Source organism: Pteropus medius, unplaced genomic scaffold (assembly GCF_902729225.1).
Source record: "Pteropus medius unplaced genomic scaffold, Ma_sr-lr_union100, whole genome shotgun sequence".
NCBI classification, from domain to species: Eukaryota; Metazoa; Chordata; class Mammalia; order Chiroptera; family Pteropodidae; genus Pteropus; species Pteropus medius.
The window spans coordinates 933072-943576 of record NW_024342542.1 but is presented as its reverse complement, the minus strand read 5'-3'; positions in this window follow the sequence as shown (position 1 = coordinate 943576).

The following is a 10505-nucleotide window of genomic DNA, read 5'->3' as shown; positions in this document are numbered from 1 at the left end:
CTGATTTTGACTGCCCTCTGATTTTATACGGCAAGTCTCCATAGAGTGGTTTTAGGGTCTAGTCAAGAAAACAGAACCAGTAGCTGTTTTAACAGGGGAGGTGTAATACAGGGAATGGGCTACATTCGTGTTGGAGACCTGGGAGAGCAAAAACGCAACTTTGATAGCAGCCACCGTCCCCAGCTTTGGGAGCACAGCAAGGAAGAGGTGGGGTTGCCAGAACCTGGGGATTCACAAGAGAGGTCCTACAGAATTCATATTTGGACCTCTTAGGAGGCCTGGTTGCTGCTGCTGAGGCTGGTTCTGGAAGCTCTGAAGGAAGATGGAGACTGCAGCAAACTACTGCTGCTGGGGCAAAGCAGTCAGGAATAGCAGGAACCAGGAAGGAAGTCCTCTTCCCCTCTTGCTGCCTTCCACTCTCCATCTAGGTCCTCCCGTTGGCAGAGCCTAACTGGACAGACTGCCATGACTCAAACTTCTCTCACATGCGACCCCTAGTCATCTTTCAAACTCTCTCTTGGTTTTCTTTTATTTTACTAGTATTTAAAAAAATTGAGCTATAATTGACATATAACATTATATTAGTTTCAAGTATACAACATATGATTCAATATTTGTGTATATTGTGAAATGATCACCACAGTAAGTCTAGTTAACATCTATTACTGCATAGTTGTAATATTTTTCTTTTGATAAGGATTTTTAAGACATATTCTCTTAGCAACTAGTATTTATGTAAAAAAAAATGAAGCTATGTTCATGAAATCTTGGATTTGCCTGTTTTACATCTTTTTAAAAAATTGACTTAGGATTTTGTTATGCTATCTCCGTCTTTTGGGTCACCAATTTAATTTGTATATTAATTATCATTCTTGTACTTTGGACTTAATTTTCTAGGCTTTCTGTAATTTTTTTTTTGAACTGAACATATTTTCTTTTTCCCCCACTGTGATTCATTTTAATTAACCAATTAAAGTATAGCTGACATACAGTATTATATTAGTTTCAGGTGTACAACATAATGATTCGACCTTTATATTCTTCATTTTGTCTCTCCAGCCTGGGATCTTCCACTTGCTACTCTGTAGGGGTACATCATGTTTCCTAGTTGGTGTCCCAGCTCTTCTATCACCTCCTGTATTACCAATTATCTGCATTAAATATCCTCTGTTGTAAGTACTTAAAGTGGTTTTTGTTTTTCTCATTAAATCTGAAGTAAATTAGTAACTTTCCAGTTTATTTGTGAAAACCGATAACAGAGCTAATTTTGGACACCTGATTTTCAATTCTAGAAAAACAGGCCTCTAACCATGATGCTAAGATTTATGCCCATAGACTTCGTAGTATTCTGTGGGTACAGTGTGGATGTGCCTGAACTTAAGGTTTCAGCTTTCCTTTTCAGCCACATTCTGCCACATTTCAGGGTAACTGAACTCAGGAGATAGCTCTAGGGGACCTCTTGAGATCTTAACCACCTCCTTAAACCAACATAAAATTGGAGAATGTCCAAGGATAACCAAAGGGTTTGTTAACACATGACAAGGAGGAATTATTAATTAACATATTGTAAAATATATTTTTACTGTACAGTTGTATGAATTTAACATGGGTACAGCTTCATATAACCATCACCACAATCAGGATACAGAACAGTTCCATCACCCCCAAAACCTCCCCTGTGCTGTCCCTTTATAGTTATACTCTCCTTCTCCCACTAACCCTTGGTAACTACTGATCTGTTCTCCATAACTAGTTTTGTTTTTTTGAGAATGTCATAGAAATGGAATCATATAGTATACAACCTTTGAGATTGACTTCCACTCAACAAATGGCTTTGAGATTCATTCAAGTTTTTAGGTATATCAATTGTTTATTCTTTTTTATTGTTGAGTGTTATTCCATTATATGGATATACTAGGATCTGTTTATTCTTTCACTTACCGAGGGACATTTGGGTTGTTTTCAGTTTTTGGCTATTATAAACAAACCTTTTATTAACATTCATATACAGGTTTTTGTATGAATATATTTTCGTTTCTCTTGGATATATACCTAGGAGTGGGACTGCTTGCTGTTTTGGGTAAATGCGTGTTAATGTTAATAAGGAACTGGCTGTTTTCCAGAGTGGCTGCACCAGTCTGCGTTCTCACCTTCACTTGGTATTGTCAGTATCTTTTATTTAAGCCATTATGATAAGTGGTAATCGTGGCATTAATTTTCATTTCCCTAATGGCTAATGATGTTAAACATCCTTTCACATCATTATTTATCATTAACATATCCTTTTTGGTGAAGCACCTGTAAATTCTTTTGCCCATTTTTCAATTTAGTTTTTTTCACATGAATGTCTAATTATTCGGAACCATTTGTTGAAAAGAATGTACTTTGCCCAGTGAATTGCTTTTATATTTTTGTCAAAAATTAATTAACCATATTTGTGTGCAGTCTTATTTCTGGACTATTCTGTTACATCGATCTGTATATCTATTCCTTAGCCAATACCACCTCGCTTGATTGCTTTATACTTTATATAGTAGCTTTATAATAAGTCTTATATTGGGTAGTATGAGGTCTCCAATTTTATTTTTCTTTTAAAAAGTTGTTTTGGCTATTCAGTTACTTTGACTTTCTTATTAATTTTAAATTTCCCTTGTATAGATTTACAAAGGTTTCTGCTGGGATTTTGATAGGAATTGCATTCAGTCTGTACATCGATTAGAGAGAATTAAGATATTGCTAGGTTTAGTCTCCAATCCATGAACACAGTATGTCTCTCTATTCATTTAGGCCTTCTATGCTTTCTTTCAGCAATATTTTGTAGTTTTCACCATATAGATTTTGAACATATTTTGTTAAATGTGTATCTAAGTTTCTATGAGTCTGTTTCTATTGCCAGAGGGGAGGAGGATGGGTGGACGGGTAAAAAAGATGAAGGGGAATACAGTCAATAATATTGTCATTACTTTGCATGGTGACAGATGATTACTTGAATTAGTGGGGTGATCACATTGTAAGGTATAAAAATGTCGAATCACTATATTGCGCACCTGAAATTAATATAACTAATATAATATTGTATACCAACTATACTTAAATAAAAAATAAAAAATAGAAAAAATGTATATATATTTCTTTTTTTGTCTACTAATCAAGTAATATATTTAAAAAATTTACATCTCAAATTGCACATTGCTAGTATATAGAAATATTATTGATTTTTGTGTGTTGACCTTGTATCCTGAGACCTTGCTTAACTCACTTATTTAATTCTAGGATTTTATAGATTCCTTGACATTTTCTAAGTAGATGATCACGTCATCTGTGAATAGGAGAAATTTTCTAATATCCTTTGAGAACCCCTCTCTTTTCCTTCTGTTTTTTTGTACCTTCTAGAGTTTTTATTCCTCTCCTTCCTCAGTATTCCATTTAAGTCTACATATTATGATTTTTGCTATATCTGTATGCTTTTGATTTTTTCGTGCCTTTTGTCTTGTCTAGGCATTCCACTACAATGTTGAATAGGAATGGTCGATAGTAGACTTTCTTGCTTTTTTCCTCAACTTAGGGGGAAAAATCAGACTTGAACATTAAAAATGTTGTTAGCTATATTGGTTTTTTTGGACATGCTCTTTATCTGGTTGAGGAAGTTCACTTTTATTCTTATTTTGTTGAAAGTTATTCTTTGTCAAATGCTTTCTCTGCATCAATATGATCATGTGGTTTTTCTTCTTCGGAAAGTTAATACAGTGGATCTCATGTCGAACCAGGCTTGTAATATCTGGGATTACAAGGTTGGTTCAACATGAGATCCACTGTATTAACTTGGTTATGGTGTATACTTATGTTTGTACATAGTTAAATTCATTTTGCTAATATTTTGTTGATAATTTTTATATCTAGGTTCATGAGAGATATTGGTTTGTAGCTTTTTTTCTTGAACTGTCTGTCTGGTTTTGGTATCATGGTAATGACCTCATAAAGTAAGAAGAGAAGTGTTCACTCCTCTTATATTTTCTGGAAGGATTGTGTTGTATTGGTGTTATTCCTCTTAAAATGTTTGATGGGATTCACCAGTGAAACCACCTGGGCCTGTAGAATTCTTTTTTGAATATTTTTCACAATAAATTCAATTTCTTCAGTAAGTATATTTGATATGCAGAATTATGGCCTCCAAAAAAATGTCTATGTTCTAATTTCCAGAAACTGAATATATTACCTTACTGGTGAAAGGGACTTTGCAAAGGTGATTAAGTTAAGGATGTTGAGATGGTGAGATTACCTGGATTGTCTGAGTTGGCACTAAATGTAATCATAAGAGTCCTTAAAATGGGAGGTAAGAAGGTCAAAGGAGGAAATAGGAGATATGACAATGGAAGCAAGATACTACACTGCTGGCTTTGAAGATGGAGGAAGGGGCCATGATGCAAGTAATATAGGTCCATAAACTGGTAAAGGCAAGGAGATGGATTCTCCTTCAGAGCCTACCAAAGGAACCAGCCCTGCTGACACCTTGATTTTAACCCAGTGGAATTGATTTCAGACTCTTGTTACATGCTAACTTAAAGACAATGCATATTCTGCTGTTGTTGGATGGAGCATTCTATAAATGTTAATTAGATTTAGTTGGTTGATGGTGTTGTTCAGGTCTTCTATATCCTTGTTGATTTTCTGTCTATGAGTCTATTATGGAGAGAGGGGTATTAAAGTCTTCAGCTCTAATTATGGACATTTTAATTTCTCCTTTCAATTCTGTCAGCTTTTGCTTCAAGTATTTTAAAACTCTGGTATTAAATGCATGCATCTCTAAAACTGTGGTGGGCAGTCCCCAAGGAGGCAAATCCCAATGAACTGACCTCTCGATAGTCATGTTTTTGTGTAATCCCCTCCCACTGAATGGGGGCAGGACCTGAGACTTGCTTCTATTCAGTAGAATATGACAAAGGTGATGGGATGTCACTCTCTTGATCAAATTATGTTATATGGCAAAGAGGATAAAATGTCACTCCCATAATTATGTCATATTATGTAAGACTTCATTTTAACAGTTTGTTGGATTGATAAAGTAAGCAGCCACGTTGAGGAAACTCATGTGGCAAGGAACTTCAGCCAGCTTCTAGGAGCAGCAGGTGAACTCTCATGCCTGAGAGTGGCTGCCAATGGACAGCCAGAAAAAATTAGGGCTTTTAGTCATACTGCTACACGGAAACTAATTATGCCCCAAACCTGAATGAGTTTGGAAGTGGATCTTTCCCCAGTCAAGCTTATGATGAGACTGCAGCCTTAGCAGACACCTGGATTGCAGATACCCTGAAGCAGAGAACAAAATTAAGCTGTGCCCTGACTTCTGCCCTACAGAAACTGTGAGATAATAAATGTACATTTTTTAAGTCACTCAGTTTGTGGTAATTTGTTATGGAGCAATAGAAAACTAATACAGATTGTAATGTTTACTTGGTGGATATATCAGTTATTATGATGTAATGTCCCTCTTCATTCTTCATAATTTTCTTTTCTGGGAAGTCTAATCTATCTGATGTTAATAGAGCCACTCCAGCTCTTTATTATTAATATTTACATGATATACATGTTTACATCATTTTACTTCAATCCTACATATATCAAGATATTTGAAGTAAGTTTCTCATAGGCACTAATTTTGGGGTCCTGTTTTTTATTCATTATGACAAACTCTCTTTTAATTATTTTGCTTAGATCATTTACATTTAATGTAGTTATTGATATGTTTGGATTTAGGTATACCATTTTATTATTTGTTTTCTGATTTGTCCCTCTGGTTTTTGTTCCTTCATTTCCCCTTTACTTCCTCTTTTTGGGATTCTCTGAGCATTTTTTAGTATTCCCTTTAATTTATCTATAGTGTGTGTGTGTTTTTTTTTAACTTTATCTCTGTATATTATAGGGAATATAGTATACACACCCAAGTTTTTACAATCTACCTAGAATCAATATTTTACCAAATCAAGTGGAATATAGAAACCATACTAACATATAGGTCCCTCTATCCTCCTCCCTTTATGTTGCGTATTATATCTACATACATTGAAAATCTCATGTTATACATTTTTTGGGGGTGGGATTGCTTTTTCTGGCTTTATTGAAATATAGTAGACAATTAGTTGCTTGTAGTTACATTGTGCAATTCAATGAATTTTTTCAATTATAGTTGGCATACAATACTATACCAGTTCCAGTTGTATAGCATAGTGATCAGAGATCCACATAGCTCACAACAAAGTGATCACCCCTAATTTAGTACCTTTCTTCCCCCTTATATATTTATTACAGCATTATTAACCATCTCCCCTATGCTACACTCTATATCTCCATGGCTATTCTGCAACTATCCATTTGTACCTCTTAATCCCTTTGCCTTTTTTTTGCCCTCCCAACCCCCTCCCATCTAATAGCCCTCAAAATATTCTATGTATCTATGAGTTTATTTCCATTTTTGTTGTTGTTGTTTATTTTGTTCTTTAGATTCCACATATACGTAAAATCATGTGATATTTGTCTTTATCTGACCCATTTCATTCAGTGCAATACTCTCTAGGTCCATCAAGACAATATCTTTTTCCATCCCCTTCCTTTTAGTCTGTGTGTATCTTAATCTGAAGTGAGTCTCTTGTAGACAGCATATGTAGGGGTTTTGTTTTCTTATCCATTCAGCCACTCTATCTTTTGGTTGGAGCATTTAATTATTTTCCATTTGAGGTACTTGTTGATAGGAAGGTGGTTATTACCATTCGTTATTTCTGTTTTTGATACATGTTTTTTCTTCTTAAAGAAGTCTCTCCAACATTTCCTGTAATACTGGCTCAGTGTTGATAAATTCCTTTAGCTTATTTTTGTCTGGGAAGTTCTTTATCTATCCTTCAACTCTAAATGATAGCTTTGCTGGATAGAGTATTCTTGGTCGTAGATCCTGGGTTTTCATCATGTTGAATATTTTGTGCCAAGCTCTTCTGTTCTGCATAGTTTCTTTTGAGAAATGAGCTGCCAGTCTTATGGGTGCTCCCTTGTAAGTAACTAACTGCTTTTTTCTTGCTGCTCTTAAGATTCTCTCTTTGTGTTTAACTTTGGCATTTTAATTATGTGTCGTGGTGTGGTCCTCTTTCGGTTCCTCTTTCTTGGGACTCTCTGAGCTTCTTGGGGTTATATGTCTCTTTCCTTCACCAGGTTAGAGAAGTTGTCTATCATTATTTCTTCAAATAGCTCTTCAACGTCTTTTTTTTTCCCAGTACCCCTGTGACACAAATATTTTTACATATAATAGTATCCCATAAGTCCTCGAATTATTATTATATTCTTGGCTTCTTTTTTCTTGCCATTCTGATTGAGTGTCCTTGGATTCCCCATCCTTTGTATAGGTCATTTGATCCTCTTCTTTAATCACTCTATTTATTCACACTTAATATACTTTTCACCTCAGATAATGTGTTCTTCATTTCCGACTGGTTCCCTTTTATAATTTCCATTTCCATTTTTATGTTTTTTATCTCTTTGTTAAAGTTCTCACTGAATTCATCTACACTTCCCCTAAGTTCATTGAACATTTTTATAACCAGTGTCATAAACTCTGCATCTGTTAGATTACTTGACTCCATTATTCCTGGATCTCTGTTCTGTTCTCTCATATGGTTTCTGCTTCTTTGTCTTCCCATTTTGGCTGCCTTTCTGTGTTTCTATGTACTAAGCAAAGCTCCTAAGTCTCCCGGTCTTATTAGTGCGGCTTTGTGTGGTAGGTGTCCAATGGCACAGTCCTGAGTGGAGTTCAGCTGCAGGCCAAATTTAGCCCCAGCTGTGCTCCTTCAGGGCCATCTGTTAAAATTCAGCAAGCAGTCCACAGATGCTGTGTTTATAGTTTCCTTAAGAGGTCACGCCAGAAATTCATGTCAGCTTCCACCAGTGTAAGTCTAGGTGCAGCTCAGCAAGGGGCACCTGACTTGCTGAGGACACCTCTGGACGTAGCTTGGGTGGAGCCATGAGGTGGGGGAGGCGAAGTTTCAGGGAATCCTCTGGGAAGAGCAACCTCTGTTATCCAGTTTGATGAGTCTCAGCTATGGTGTTGCTGAGTCTGTGCACTGGGAAGGGGTAGGGCTCAACAGAGGAATAATAGATACCACTGGCACTTCTGTACAGAGCGAATCTCACCTTGGCCCTCACTTCGACAACTCAGTGTCCTCCTGTAAGTCCCTGGTGCCCCCCGAGCAGCTGACCCAGCGCCGGTGCTCAGAGCGAGCAGGTCTGTCACCACAAAAATCCGCTCATGGACATGGTCCTTTTAAGAGGCATCTGAAGCTGCTGGCTGCCACTGCCGCAGCCTCTGTCCCACTTAGCTGCTCAGGACCGGGCAACCTCGCGTCTTGCCCAGTCCTATCTTCTCCTGTTGCAGGGTGATTTCTTATTTCTCTCTCTAGTTATAAGGTTTATTCATCTAGATCCCAGGTGATTTCCCTTGCTGTTTGCTCCTTGTTTCTGTCACAACTTTGATTTGGTTGCCAGAGGGATGAACAGAGCCTCTATCATCTATGCCATTTTTTTTTTGTCTCTATACTTTTTGTTTTTAATCAAAGAGCATATTTTAAAAAACTGGTGAAGAGAAGAACTTCTCTCAGCCATCCTTTTATAGAGGTCTGCTGGCAATAGATTCTCTCAGTCTTCCTTCTTTGCACAATGTTTTTATTTCACTGTCTGCTGAATGCTATTTTTGCTGGACATATTATCTTGGGTTGACTGTTCTTTCATCACTTTAAAAATGTTGCATACTTCTTTATGACCTCCTTGGTTTCTGATGAGAAATTCAGTCATTTGGATTCTTACCCTAAGGGCAATGTATCATTTTTCTCTATCTGCTTTAGATATATTTTCTTTGTCTTTCTTTTCACTAGTTTAATACAATATGTCTGGGGGCATTGATTCATATGAGTTTATCCTATTTGGAATTTGCTGAAGTTCTTGAATCTGCGGGTTTTTTTCTGTTGCTAAATTTGGAATGTTTTCAGTTATTATATCTTCATATATTTTTTTCCTGCATCACACTCTTTCTCCTGTCATGAGATTCCAAAGGTATGAATGTTAGATCTTTTGTTATTATCCTACAGGTCCTTGTGGCTATGTTCATTTATCTCTCAATTTTTCCTCTGTTGTTCAGACTAGATAACTTCTATTAATATATCTTCACATTTACTGACTCTTTCATCTTCATTCTTCTATTAAGCCCACATAACCACCTTTAAAATTTCAGTTATTATATTTTTCAGTTATATCATTTCAATTTGGTTCTTCTTCTTCTATCTTACTCCTTTGCTGAGACTTTCTATCTTTCTATTCATTTCAAGATTGTTTGCTCTCACTGAAACATTTTTATAACACCTACTTTAAAGGTTTTTTTTAGATAGTTCAAACATCTGTGTCATGTGTCATCTCAGCATTGGTGTTTATTGATTGCCTCTTCAATGGACAATCAACAGTTGAGATTTTCATGCTGAATAATTTTGGTTTGTATCCTGGACATGTTTAATATTATGCTATTGGATCTTAAATCTTGTTTTAATTCCACAGAGTAATGTTTATATATTTGTGTTAGCTTGTAGTCGACATGGTGGGGTCCAGATCACAAGTTCTGACCTGCCTTTTGTGAATCCTGGCTCCAAAGTCAATTAAGTTCTCAAAACTTTTGCAGTGCTATTTATATCTGTCTTACATGTGTGTTATCCATGGCTAGTCTAGGACCTGGGTTGTGTCTGCTATTTAGTTCAGTTATCTCAGTCTTTGTGATGTTGTTTAAGATCAGATCCAAATGCAGGTCAAGGTGAACCTAGGAGTTCATAAACAACTTCTCCACAATTCCCTTGATACTTTGCAGTTCCTTGGAGTTCCCATTTTTGGTCGTTTGGCAAGAAACATGAGTCTTTACTTGCTCCTCTCTGCCAAGCACTTTCTGCAACTTTATCCATGTCTGGGGCCAAGCTGCAAGAGGACAGGTAGAGAATAAAATATATCAATGGGGCTTTGCCCCACTGTCTTGAGACCACAGCTACTCCAACAAAGAGGAGAGTTCCCCTCTTCCTTAGCATTTTAAACACTTGAGTCACTGTTCCATCCCTTGTCACTGTTGACTTAGCTGTCATAGGGGGATTGTTTATTGGCTAGAGTATGAGAGAATGGAAAAAAGAAAAAATGGAGTACTTTCCTACCTTCTCGGAACATTAGATCAATTTCCTGCACTTCTTGTTGCTCTCTGTCCATGTTGATGCCCCCTTCTGGGTTTTGGGCTACCTTAAGTCCAGTCCAGTGTCTACTGGAGGAAAAAAATGGTAAGCTCACTGCCAGTTGTTATACTTCAAATTATTGTGTTTGTTTTCAATTTACCTGGTACAATTTATGTTTAAGAGTCCCCAAATAGTTGCTCCATACATTCTGTTCAGATTTTGTAGCTGCATTCAGTGGGAGAGAATGGGTTGAGTGTGATTATTCTGTGGTAA